The sequence below is a fragment of the Aquarana catesbeiana genome, linkage group LG01 (assembly GCF_042186555.1).
Source record: "Aquarana catesbeiana isolate 2022-GZ linkage group LG01, ASM4218655v1, whole genome shotgun sequence".
NCBI classification, from domain to species: Eukaryota; Metazoa; Chordata; class Amphibia; order Anura; family Ranidae; genus Aquarana; species Aquarana catesbeiana.
In genome coordinates, this window is record NC_133324.1 from 48,459,460 (window position 1) to 48,472,857 (window position 13,398).

The window sequence follows — 13,398 nt, forward strand, 5'->3', positions numbered from 1 at the left end:
ATCTCCTGTAGTATGTCTGCAGTCTCCGACCATCTCCTGTAGTATGTCTGCAGTCTCTGACCATCTCCTGTAGTATGTCTGCAGTCTCTGACCATCTCCTGTTGTATGTTTGCAGTCTCTGACCATCTCCTGTACCATGTCTGCAGTCTCTGATCGTCTCCTGTATCATGTTTGCAGTCTCTGACCATCTCCTGTATTATGTCTGCAGTCTCTGACCATCTCCTGTATCATGTCTGCAGTCTTTGACCATCTCCTGTATCATGTCTGCAGTCTTTGACCATCTCCTGTATCATGTCTGCAGTCTTTGACCATCTCCTGTATCATGTCTGCAGTCTCTGGCCATCTCCTGTATTATGTCTGCAGTCTCTGACCATCTCCTGTTGTATGTCTGCAGTCTCTGATCGTCTCCTGTATCATGTTTGCAGTCTCTGACCATCTCCTGTATCATGTCTGCAGTCTCTGACCATCTCCTGTATCATGTCTGCAGTCTCTGACCATCTCCTGTATTATGTCTGCAGTCTCTGACCATCTCCTGTATCATGTCTGCAGTCTTTGACCATCTCCTGTATCATGTCTGCAGTCTTTGACCATCTCCTGTATCATGTCTGCAGTCTCTGACCATCTCCTGTATTATGTCTGCAGTCTCTGACCATCTCCTGTATCATGTCTGCAGTCTCTGACCATCTCCTGTATCATGTCTGCAGTCTCTGACCATCTCCTGTATCATGTCTGCAGTCTCTGACCATCTCCTGTACCATATTTGCAGGCTCTGACCATCTCCTGTATCATGTCTTTAGTCTCTGACCATCTCCTGTATCATGTCTGCAGTCTCTGACCATCTCTTTTGTAATACTGTACAGGATAAAACAGTGTTTATGCTGCAGACTGCCACAGCCAGGTGTCGCTTGCTGGGATCGATTTATTTCACAAATCTTTTCTCACACTATCACAAACAAACCTTTAGCTGGAGTTCCCCTTTAGGGCTTGTCCCGGCCTCCCCCCAGATTTAGTGGGACTATGTGTAATGAACACCCAGCTATTTGTCTATCCTGTGTGCACAGAGATGGAAATAGATTAAAAGATAATGATGGCCACATGCCCAGACCAAAAACAATTATACAAATTAACACTTTGTGGTCTCAGCACAGTACATGAGTAGGCAGAAGTGGGCACAGCATGCCACCAAACACTGTAAGGGATGGCATAACAATGATATTTGACCTTCTTTGCCCCTCATCCACATGTTAATGACATTTTCAATAAAATATTTCCATTTCCATGACATACCTTATTTTTAGATCCAAATATGTAATCACTGGGTCTCTGCTCTTCTCTGTGCAATGCAGGTAGATTGTGCAGCACTCCTGTTTAGAAAAAAAAATGCATCCTACAGCTTTCAGAGTTGCACAGACAGAGAGGAATAGTATAATAAAGTCACTGGGGTTTATTTACTAAAGGAAAATCTACTTTGCATTACAAGTGCACTTGGAAGTGCAGTCGCTGTAGATCTGAGGGGGACATACAAGGAAAATAAAAAAACTGCATTTTTGCTTGTACATGATTGGATGATAAAATCAGCAGAGCTTCCCCTCATTTCAGATCTTCCCCGCAGATTTACAGCGAATGCATTTTCAAGTGAGGAGATTTGCCTTTAGTAAATCAACGCCACTGTGTTGCATAAAACAGAAAGCAGTGACTGTATATCTAATAAGCCAATGTGACAGCCCTCATGCACCTAGGGGGACACTGCTCCTCCATGGATACAGTGCGCTGAGTGAGCGTTGTCATCCTAGGACATGAAGTGTGTATCTGACAGGATCACCAGGTGAATGTAAAAGAAAATAAGCCTGAAACAAAGGTATAAATATTCATTTTAGGAATACTAAAAAAAAAAAGTATGTATACATAAAATGAAAAAAAAAAAAATATATATATATATACATATATTTATATAATATATAATTGTTTTTCAAATATTATATATATATATCTATATCTATATCTATATCTATATAGATATAGATATATATATTATGAAATTTAAAAAAATTATATAAATATATACTGTATATAATTTTTTTTGCCTTTAGTAAATCAACCCAACTGTGTTGCAGAAAGCAGAAAGGAGTGACTGTATATCTAATAAGCCAACGTAAAAGAAAATAAGCCTGAAACAAAAGTATAAATATAAAAGTATGTATATATAAAATGTAAAATTTTTTTTATATATATATATATATATATATATATATATATAAAATATTTTAAAATAATTACATATATAACATAAAAAAATTATATACAGTGTGTATGTATATATATATATATATATATATATATATATATATATATATATATATAACATTTTTTAATATTATATTATATATATATGAAATTGAAAAAAATTATATATATATATATATATATATATATATATATATATATATATGTACTTTATCTGTTTTTTTAAATATAAATAAATATATATATATATTTTTATAATATATGTATATTAATTTATATAATTTTTAAAATATTATTTATATATATATATATATATATATATATATATATTTATGTACTTTATATGTTTTTTAAATATAAATATATATATATATGTATATTAATTTATATAATTTTAAAAATATTATTTTATATATATAGATATATAGATATATATATATCTATATATATAAAATTTGTATTTATTTATTTATTCCCATGAATTAATTTTTAATTTCATCTAGTTTGCCTCTGAGAATATTTGAAGACCCTGCAGGGTTTCCTGGGTATGAGTAGGGTCTCGTCGTCGCACAGGCTCAGGAATTATTGGCCTTTAATCCCTTCAACCTGAGTGTAAATATATCTTTGTGTCTGTCATACGTGGGATGTCAGAGTCACATTACGGAGCTCAGGTTGTCTTCCATGGGATGAAGGGGGCGGTCAGACAACATACACACTACAGGCAGCCCCGCTGCAGATGACAGGCCCCTGATCAATGCTGGAAAGACTATAGGTACCATTAGAACTGATGGAGAAACTAACGCATTTGGAAACCTCAATATTCGATATGTTGGCTTTGCTGGTAATGGTAATATATCATTTTATATCCACCTTTATTTCATATTTATACTGCACTAATACACTGTAGTCTCATTGAGCACATAGAACCAATCACATGAGTTTATGATCTAATGTCTGCCACGAAAAAAAAAAAATTGAACTGACAATTTAAATATCTTTAATCAATTATTAGTATGTGCTTTTATAAAAAATAAATAAATAAAAAATTTAAAAAATTATCAACGCACATACCAATAATTGACAGGATAAAAATAAAAATGAAGAAAAGCTTTAAACATATATATATATAATATGTGATCATGTATGTATTGTAGCGGTACCCCTGTAGGGGCTGGTAAGTGATGTGGCCCACCTGTCACCCTGCCCAGCCCGGCGTTCACTTCCCAGACACTCCAAGACAATGAACATTCTGTTGGCTTTGTTTTGTTGTTTTATTGAGGGAATTTAACTTGGATGGGGAATGGGAAACATGGGGTGCCCAGTACAATAATAACAAAACTGCTAGGGACAACTATGTACACTCTTTATACACTTCTCCAGACTCCTCCTGCACAACTCTTGCTTGCAGACTATTGCTCTCTCTCTCTCTCTCTCTCGGAGCAGCTAGCACATGGTTAGGCCTGACACTGGCTCAGCCAGGTCTTAGGAATTGCCCTTTGCAGGCAGGGACCGCAAGCCCCTATAGTGTAGCAGAAAATAGGAAAAGTCTCTTTAGTGCTAGCTGTCCCCATAAGGCCCAGCCAGGCCTCCTGGCTGCAGCTGCCCGACTTCACCGCCCGTGACGTCACAGTCCACACTACTGGCTCTGCACCCATCCCAGACTGCACACTCCCAGTCCTCTCAGGCATGCCCCTCCCCAGTCCTCCAGACTGCCCATATCACTCACCAGCCCTCCTGGCTGCAACCGGTGGTTCCCTCCTAAAGACCTGCCCGGCAGTACTAGCTCCTGCTGTCCTCTCTGACTCCTCCTGTGCCTCCTGTTCAGATCCTTCATGAGTTCTTGAAAGGGCTCCGTCCTGCACCCAAGTCCCAGGCACAAGGTCACTCCCTCCACCCCCCTAGACTGAGGAGCACCCTCAAAGGCCCCGACAGCCTAGTACTCCATCCTCAGTTCTTCCACTCGACAACTCCTCCCCGGCTGGGCTGACACTGGGTATTTCAAGGAGACCTGCCCCCTGCCAATCCTAGTTGGGGATTGGTCAGGGCTTCCTGAGACACCCCTGACAGCTCCACCTTTCTTCCTCTCCTCCTCTTCTAGAATCCTCTAAAACAGGGGTCTCTAAACTTTTCAAGCAAAGGGCCACTTTATTGTCCTTCAGACTTTAGGAGGGCCACTGGGGGGCCAAAGGGCTGACACTGGGTATTTCAAGGAGACCTGCCCCCTGCCAATCCTAGTTGGGGATTGGTCAGGGCTTCCTGAGACACCCCTGACAGCTCCACCTTTCTTCCTCTCCTCCTCTTCTAGAATCCTCTAAAACAGGGGTCTCCAAACTTTTCAAGCAAAGGGCCACTTTATTGTCCTTCAGACTTTAGGAGGGCCAGATTGTGGCCAACAGGGGCAGAAAATGTCATGGGCCCAGGATCAGTGAGAATAAATTTGGCCTCAGGGTGGGTGGTCAATAGGAGGAGTATTCCCCCCTATTAGTAGGAGGAATAGTATTTCATCATTGGTATCGGTGGAAGATATAGTTCCCCATTGTTGGTGTCAGTGAGAGAAATAGTGCCTCATATCAGTGGAAGGAGTTGTGTCCCAAGGGCCGCATAAAGGCTAGCAAAGGGTCACATCTGGCCCTCGGGCCGCAGTTTGGAGACCCCTGCTCTAGAAGAAAGAGGGAGATAACAGCGAATTGATGCTGCCTGTGAGTCACCAGCTGCTACTCTGAGCCACTTCCAGCCCACACACAAACCAAAAACAAACAGGCCTAGCTGCTAACAGCTAACAGCTTCCAGCTAGGTCTGCTTACATTTGCCTGCACTACCAAAAATCCTAACCTCTAGCACCTACCTGTGTGAAGGGTGCTACAGTATAAAAAATCTTAATTTTTTACTGTATTTTTTCAAATAAAAAAATGATATAGGATACATCCATGACATTGGTTTTGTAGAGTCATCTGGGGTTTCTAAAGAGAGAGTACAGCTGTAGCTTTTCCCAGGTTTTCCTTTTTTCAAAGCAGGCTGGCATACAGCTGTGTGTGTAGTGTGAGCTTCAGGTATTTAGCCCTGTAGACATTTTTTTTTTTAAGCAAAGCAGATACATTTAGCCATACTGTATATGAAAAAGATGTTTCACCTGCTACAAAATGTTATACTGCCCGCAGCTAGGGTTAGTGGCCTACCCCTGTGCACAGGCTGAGGTCTCTGCTTCAACCTGAGGTATGGGGGACCCTGAATAGGGTCTCTGATATAAGGTAGACATCGATTTAAGGGGAACATTGATGGAGACCCTGATGTAAGGGGGGAGTCTGATGAGGACTCTGATGTAATGGGAACTTTGATGGGGATCTTGATGGAAGGAGGGACTCTGGTGGGAACCCTGATGTAAGGGGGGACTTTTATGGGGATCCTGATGTAAGGGGAACTTTGATGGAGATCTTGATGTAAGGAGGAACTCTGATAGGGACCCTGATGTAATGGGGGCTCTGATGAGGACCTTGATGTAAGGGGGGACTTTGATGGGGATCCTGATGTAAGGGGGGACTTTTATGGGGATCCTGATGTAAGGGGAACTTTGATGGGGTTCCCATGTAAAGGAGGACTCTGATCGGGACCCGGATGCAAGGGAGAATCTAATAGGGACCCTGATGTTAGGGGGGAGTCTGATGAGGTCTCTGATGTAAGAGGAACTTTGATAGGGATCTTGATGTAAGGAGGGACTCTGATAGGGACCCTGATGTAAGGGGGGCTCTGATGGGGATCCTGATGTAAGGGGAACTTTGATGGGGACTCTGATGTAAGGGAGGAACCTGATAGGGACCCTGACGTAAAGGGGACTCTGATGGGGACCCTGATGTAAAGAGGACTGCAATAAGGACTGTGATGTAAGGGGGATGGGTACCCTGATGTAAGGGGGGACGCTGATGTAAGGGGGAGTTTAATGGGGACCCTGATTTAAGGCGGAGCTTTCAAGTAAGGGGAACTTTGATGGAGATCCTGATGTAAAGGGGACTGTGATGAGGACTCTGATGTAAGGGGGATGGGGATTCTGATGTAAGGGGGGACTATGATGGGGATCCTGATGTAAGGGGGACTCTGATGGGGACCCTGATGTAAAGAGGTCTGTGATGTAAGGGGAACTCTGATGTAAGGGGGATGGGTACCCCGATGTAAGGAGGGACTCTGATGTAAGGGGGACTTTGATGGGGACCCTGATTTGAAGCGGAGCTTTTATGTAATGGGAACTTTGATGGAGATCCTGATGTAAAGGGGACTGTGATGAGGACTCCGATGTGAGAGGGATGGGGATTCTGGTGTAAAGGAGGACTTTGATGGGGACCCTGATTTAAGGGGGGACTTTGAAGTAAGGGGAACTTTAATGGGGATCCTGACGTAAAGGGGACTGTGATGAGGACTCTGATCTAAGGGGGATGGGGACTCTAATGTAAGGGTGATGGGGATTCTGATGTAAGGGAGGACTTTGATGGGGACCATGATTTAAGGGAGGGCTCTAAAGTAAGGGGAACGTAGATAGGGTCCTGATGTAGAGGGGGACTCGTTCATTTATAAAGGTGATTTTTTTTCGGCCCCTGAACATTTGTAAAATATACAGTGCGGCCCTCATACTGAGACGTTTGGGGACCCCTGGTCTGGAGGTCCTGTACTATAGTCAGCAACAGAGGGACACGCCTCCTGACCCACCCATAGATTGACAGTGACACCCAGCATCATTCTCAGACTCCTCCCCCAGCCCTCAGAGCTTGGGGGAAGAAGAAGGGAGATAGCGGCCACATGACTTCCACTAAAAAATAATAAAAAAGGTAATTTTGGCCATTTTTGGGATTTTTTTTTATTGCAGTAACTTTAGGGAATTTAAGAAGATGATTCCTGTGCCCTTTTACACTAAGACTGTACAGATCCTTGAAGGGTTCCTGTGTATGGCGTCTGCCCTCAGCCAGATGTGAACACTCCTCCTGCGCTCATGTGAACTCTGTCCCAACAGGATCCTGGCAGTGTACACCCAGACCGGATCCTCCGCTTCGCGATGCCAGTTGGCCTGACAGCCAAGAAATGTTCCAATAAAAATTCACTTCAAACAAAGGAACCTCTCTACAGAATTCATGTATAGGAGGGGGAGAGCTCCGGGGTCACTCCATCCCGTAATAACCCGAGCTGTGGGATTCTACAAAGGAAATGCTCTATGATGCTTAATGCAGGGTACATCAGGGTGACCATTTCTGCATTTATGTTAAGTGCAGCATATTCTGTGGATCCCTACCATAAAACCTTAAAGAGACAATAAATGTTCATTAAAAAAAACATGTCATACTTACCTGCTCGGAGATTTTGCACAGAGCAGCCCCGATCCTCCTCTTTTCGGGTCCCCCCGCCGGAGCTCCTGGCTTTTCCTCCTCAGCCAGTGCCCCCAAAAGCATGCCGCCTGCTCTGGAGGCACTGGTGCATGCTCGCTCCCGAGACCCCACGCTCTGTACGTCCATAAGACACAGCCCCGCCCCCGCTCACTCCTCTTTAGCTCAGTGGCTGTGATTGAATGGCTGTCTCAGCCAATGAGGAATGAGAGACCCAGGAAAAGCTTGGCTCTCATGCACATCGCTGGATCGAGAGGGAGCTCAGGTGAGTATTCGCGGGGGCTGGGGGGGGTGGGCGCTGCACACAGAAGTTTTTTTTTTACCTTTACGCACAGGGTGCATGAAGCTCAGGCCTGGCCAGACTGGCCATAGGGCACACCCTGGGCATTTCCCCGGTGGGCTGGGCCGCCGAGCCACATATCCTAAGATTCCCAAGATTGTGATCACTGATTTGTAGTCCCTGCCACGACCCGCCCACTACAGTCACATGACTGAGCATACCTCCCAGTAGCAACGCATTGTTTTTTTTAACAGGTACCGCCCACTGTGTTGTAGACATGTGGCCAGTCACAGTTCGGGGCGGTTGGTGCTGTCAGTACAGATGGCTGTGAGGTTGGGCCGGGCGCTCTGGGGAAGTAGGAGAGTAAAAGATGAAGATCTGGCAACTGATCCTTCTGATCCTTCTGATAAAAGTACTTTATCGACAAAAGGGTACAGTGTTCAAGTTACAGCAGCTTACGTGTTTCGTCAAAAACCTTATTCATAGCCAGGTTTTTTTTACTGAAACGTATAAGCTGCTGTAACTTGAACACTGTACTTTTATCAGGAGGACGAGTTGCTGGGTCTTCATCTTCTACTCCTATGCTGTTTTAAGTGCCTGGAAGACACCGTGAGCTTTTGAGCACCGTTGGTCTACCTCCAGTGTGGAGGGGTGGCCAGTATCCGGGCTCTGCACACGCCGGTTGTCCGCTCCTGGGGCAGAGCTGGCTCCGCGGCCCTGCTGCGGGTGGCGGCGGTGGCCAGATTGGCGGCAGGATTCTATCGGCTGCAGTGGGTGGAGATGGTGGCCTTGGTTTTGGAGGAGGACCAGGTGGCCCGGCGGTGTCAGACGTTTATGGTGGCCCCCCCGGTGTTGTAACTTCTAATGCACATTGTAAAGAAGCTCACAGTGTGCAGTGAAATCAGTGTTCTTCACAGAACTCTCTAGCCATGGCAGTGTAGGTAGCGGTCATATTCATTGTTGTGTATCGCTCCAGGAACAGGAGCTCACACATCATCTCGTGTTTGCACTCTCCTGCTACATACGGAATTTTCCACTATCCATTCTCCGACTGTATTTACCAACTTAAATTTTTGCACTTCTCACCCGGATTGTGCAAACAATGCCTCCAAAACAATTCAATCTTCAGCCAGAAAGTGGACACCGGTCTACATGTGATCCCCTCCCCCACTGGTGGGAATCCCAATATTTTGTTGACTTACAAAAGTGGACTCATCATCATATACAATTTGTTTCTATTTTAAGTGCATGCATGGAATGAGATGTCATTGTATTTTCTATTTCTTTCATATGTGGATCAAAGGTGTGACCTTAGACCTGCATTTGACATCAGTTAAAGTAAAAAAAATAAAAATAAATAAAAATAAATAAAATTGTTATTTTTTAATTAAATGTATTAAACTATTAAATGTATTTGTTAAATATTTTGCTAATAAAAAACATATATTATAAAAGTGAGATAGAAAGATACACTATATTGACAAAAGTATTGGGACACCTGCCTGTACACACACATGAACTTTAATGGCATCCCAGTCTTAGTTCGTAGGGTACAATATTGAGTTGGTCCACCCTTTGCAGCTATAACAGCTTCAACTCTTCTGGGAAGGCCGTCCACAAGGTTTAGGAGTGTGTCTTTGGGAATGTTTGACCATTCTTCCAGAACTCGGTGTACTCTCCTCCAATAATCAGACTTGTCCTGACACCCCCCCCTGCACAGCCATGCACTGGGAAGCCCAGTGTGCTGCTGCTTCTCCTCCCCCCAGCTGTTATGCAGCTGAGAACAGAGAGAATGTGATCATTAAAAAGAGGGAAAAAAGGTATTTACTGTATATATATATATATATATATATATATATATATATATATATATATATATATATATATATATATATATATATATATATATATATATATATATTTTTTTTTTTTTTAATCTAATATATATTTTTTTATCTATACAAACTTGTTTTGCTTTCATTTCTATTTTAAACGAAATGGCTTGTTTTACAAGATGATCATTTACAATCACTTTAAGCCATTATTTTTCTGCATTTTCTTTTCCATTTATATTTTCTACACATTTTTTTCCTCATTTTCATTCGTTTTAATTGTTATTTTAGTTTTTTTTAAACCTGACAAATTACAGAATTGAATGCATCATTTTTATTTACACCAAAACAATTTTTTTAACCAACACTGGTCAAAAAAGAAAAAAGACACATGTTTGGAATGTGTTTTGGTCTATAGATCTCATAGAAAATAAAATAATTTTTGCAAGAAACCCCCCCCCCCCCCAAAAAAAAAAAAAAAATCGTACGATTACTTTGTTATTTTAAGTGAGGAAAATTCTGAATGGACAGGCCCATAGTGAAAATGAAAAGAATTGTTGTGGGTCAGTAGTAAGGGTGTACAAGCTTGAGGTCTAAAGTGGTTAAACTTTTGACTTCTGCGGGATGCTGCTCCTTGGACGTCAGAAGTTGATGTCATTAAATGATAGGCAGCTGGGAAAGTGTAATAAAGATTTTCAATACTCATTATATTTTATGAGCCCCATTGCATGTCGCTGTATAGTGTACAGACCGCCATGAGTGTACAGCAATTAGTGCGCAGCCTGTAAATATGATCTGAACACATTTCTCCTCCAAAATCTAGAGAACCCCCGTATTTCTAAACAGAATGTCTTGGGATTCTGGGCCACAGAGCTTACACTCGCTACATACCTTTTAAAAAGGCCATGTCAAAACCAGAATTTATTTTTTATTAGTGAGCAAACAAAACAACAAACAAGTGAGTCAACCGTGCAGCTGTGAGCTATTAAATATGATGGATGTTAGCAGCTGATAAACGTTAACCTAATATCAGAAGCACCCAGATCCTCTGTGTATACAGGGCTGGCCGCCGTGTCTTCTAATCAAACTTACAAGGTAAAATAGGGTAACTGTGTTAAAAAAAAAAATTCACAAAAATGACCTTACTTCTAAGTGTTTCAAGTAAACTGCTTGCTTACATTGAAACTCAGTGAAACTTGAAACACTTAGAAGTAAAGTCACCGGTGGTCGGGAAGAGTCCCCTGTATATTGGTGATCAGAGAAATGCTCATTTTCATTGTTGGTAAGTGGGAAAAGACCCCCAATAAGCCATTGATTAGTAGAAGAATGCCCCCATTACACTGGTGGTCAGTGGGAAGAATGCTCCTTACGTTGGTGGTCATTAGGAAAAATGATCCTTACATTGGTAATCAGTGAGAAGAATGCTCCTTACATTGGTGATCAGTGAGAAGAATGTTCCTTACATTGGTGATCAGTGAGAAGAATGCTCCTTACGTTGGTGATCAGTGGGAAGAATGTTCCTTACATTGGTGATCAGTGAGAAGAATGCTCCTTACGTTGGTGATCAGTGGGAAGAATGCTCCTTACATTGGTGATCAGTTGGAAGAATGCTCCTTACGTTGGTGGTCAGTGGGAAGAATGCTCCTTACATTGGTGATCAGTGGGAAGAATGTTCCTTACATTGGTGATCAGTGGGAAGAAAGTATGTCCTTAATTGGTGATCAGTGAGAAGAATGCTCCTTACATTGGTGATCAGTGAGAAGAATGCTCCTTACATTGGTGATCAATTGGAAGAATGTTTCTTACATTTAATGGTCAGTGGGAAGAATCCACCTTACATTGCTGATCAGTTGGAAGAATGCTCCTTACATTGCTGTTCATTGGTCAGATACCTAAAAATATAATAGGTGTCGGTGGTTACTTATTTGGAAGTCAGAAATTGTTTATTGCTCATGGAACCCCTGGCAACCTTTGGTAGAACCCTGATTGACAAAGGCTGCTCTATGGTGTTTTAATCTTACCAAAAGCACATCTATTATGCCTCGTACACACGGAAGGATTTTCCGACGGAAAATGTGTGATAGGACTTTGTTGTCGGAAATTCCGACCGTGTGTAGGCTCCATCACACATTTTCCATCTGATTTTCCGACACACAAAGTTTGAGAGCAGGATATAAAATTTTCCGACAACAAAATCCATTGTCGGAAATTCCGATCGTGTGTACACGAATCCGACGGACAAAGTGCCACGCATGCTCAGAATAAATAAAGAGATGAAAGCTATTGGCCACTGCCCCGTTTATAGTCCCGACGTACGTGTTTTACATCACCGCGTTCAGAACGATCGGATTTTCCGACAACTTTGTGTGACTGTGTGTATGCAAGACAAGTTTGAGCCAACATCCGTCGGAAAAAATCCTAGGATTTTGTTGTCGGAATGTCCGATCAATGTCCGACCGTGTGTACAGGGCATTAGAGATATATATTCTTTTACGATTTCTTTTTTTTAACAAAGAATTATTATTTTGTTATATTTTCGTTTGTTGTAGATTGAAAAACAAGTGTGTGCTATATTTTGGATTCGCCATTTAAATACCAGCAGACCCCAAATTTAAGTGGAACCTGGAAGCCATTTTGGATCAATATTCATTGCTTCAACGAAACCTAAACTACATCTCACAGTTTTTCTGAGACGCCCTTTAGAACTGAATTTTTTTAGACCAACAAAACACCTTCAACCCAAACCCCAAGCACATTGCTATCTTTTCATCACGTGGTAGACATATTTTTATGTGCTTTAGATATCAGCAATGGTCAACATCAACAAAAAAGAACTATAAAAAAAATAAAAGAAAATATTTTAATATGCTAATGCTTGCTCTAAAATAAATATACTGCCCAAAACAACCTTTCATGGTGTCACCAGACACCAGCAATGGTCAAACATATAAAAAAAAAAAGAACTATAAAAAATATAAAAGAAAATATTTTAATACGCTTATGCTTGCTCTAAGATAAATGTACTACCCAAAACAATCAAGTCAACCTTTCATGGTGTCACCAGACACCAGCAATGGTCAAAAATATAAAAAAAAAAAAAAAATACAACCTTTAGGACCAAATTTTTTAGACCAACACAACACCTTCAACACAAACCCCAAACACATTGCTAACCTTTCATCACTTACCAGCAATAGGCAATGTCAACAATATAAAAAAAAAAATGTAAATAAAACATTACAACATATGGGTGCTACAAATGTATTGTCTACGTATGATATCATGGTTTGGTGTAAATAAGTGAAAACAAACATTTGAATGGCATGGAACGTCAAAGCTTTGGCTTTAGACTAGGGTTCAGAAAACAGAAACATGATTTTTACACAGGGTTAAAATGGACATATCCTTAACTTTGCATTAGCAGAACACATTTTTCTGTTCTTGAGCAACCTAACCAAGGTGGTCTTTAGAGACTGGAGAGGGTCTTTTGTTTTTTTTTAGATATGAAATAACATTATGGAGGATTGAACGACTTTCATTTGAGTGATCTTTCCTCTAAAAATAAACTTTGCCAGAAAAAATCCTTTTGTAATGCCATTTTTTTGTTTTTTTTTTTAATGGCTTTTTCTCCATATTTCCTATTGAGCTAATTTCTTGTATATAATAATTATGTGCATAT

The 13,398-nt window shown here is 41.3% G+C and overlaps 1 protein-coding gene across 1 annotated transcript in view; it reads left to right on the forward strand.

The window, feature by feature from the left end:
• The window catches only part of AQP3 (aquaporin 3 (Gill blood group)), a 63,702-nt gene that overhangs the window by 29,959 nt on the left and 20,345 nt on the right, over nt 1–13,398 (forward strand). The gene's annotated exons all lie outside the window — the stretch shown is intronic.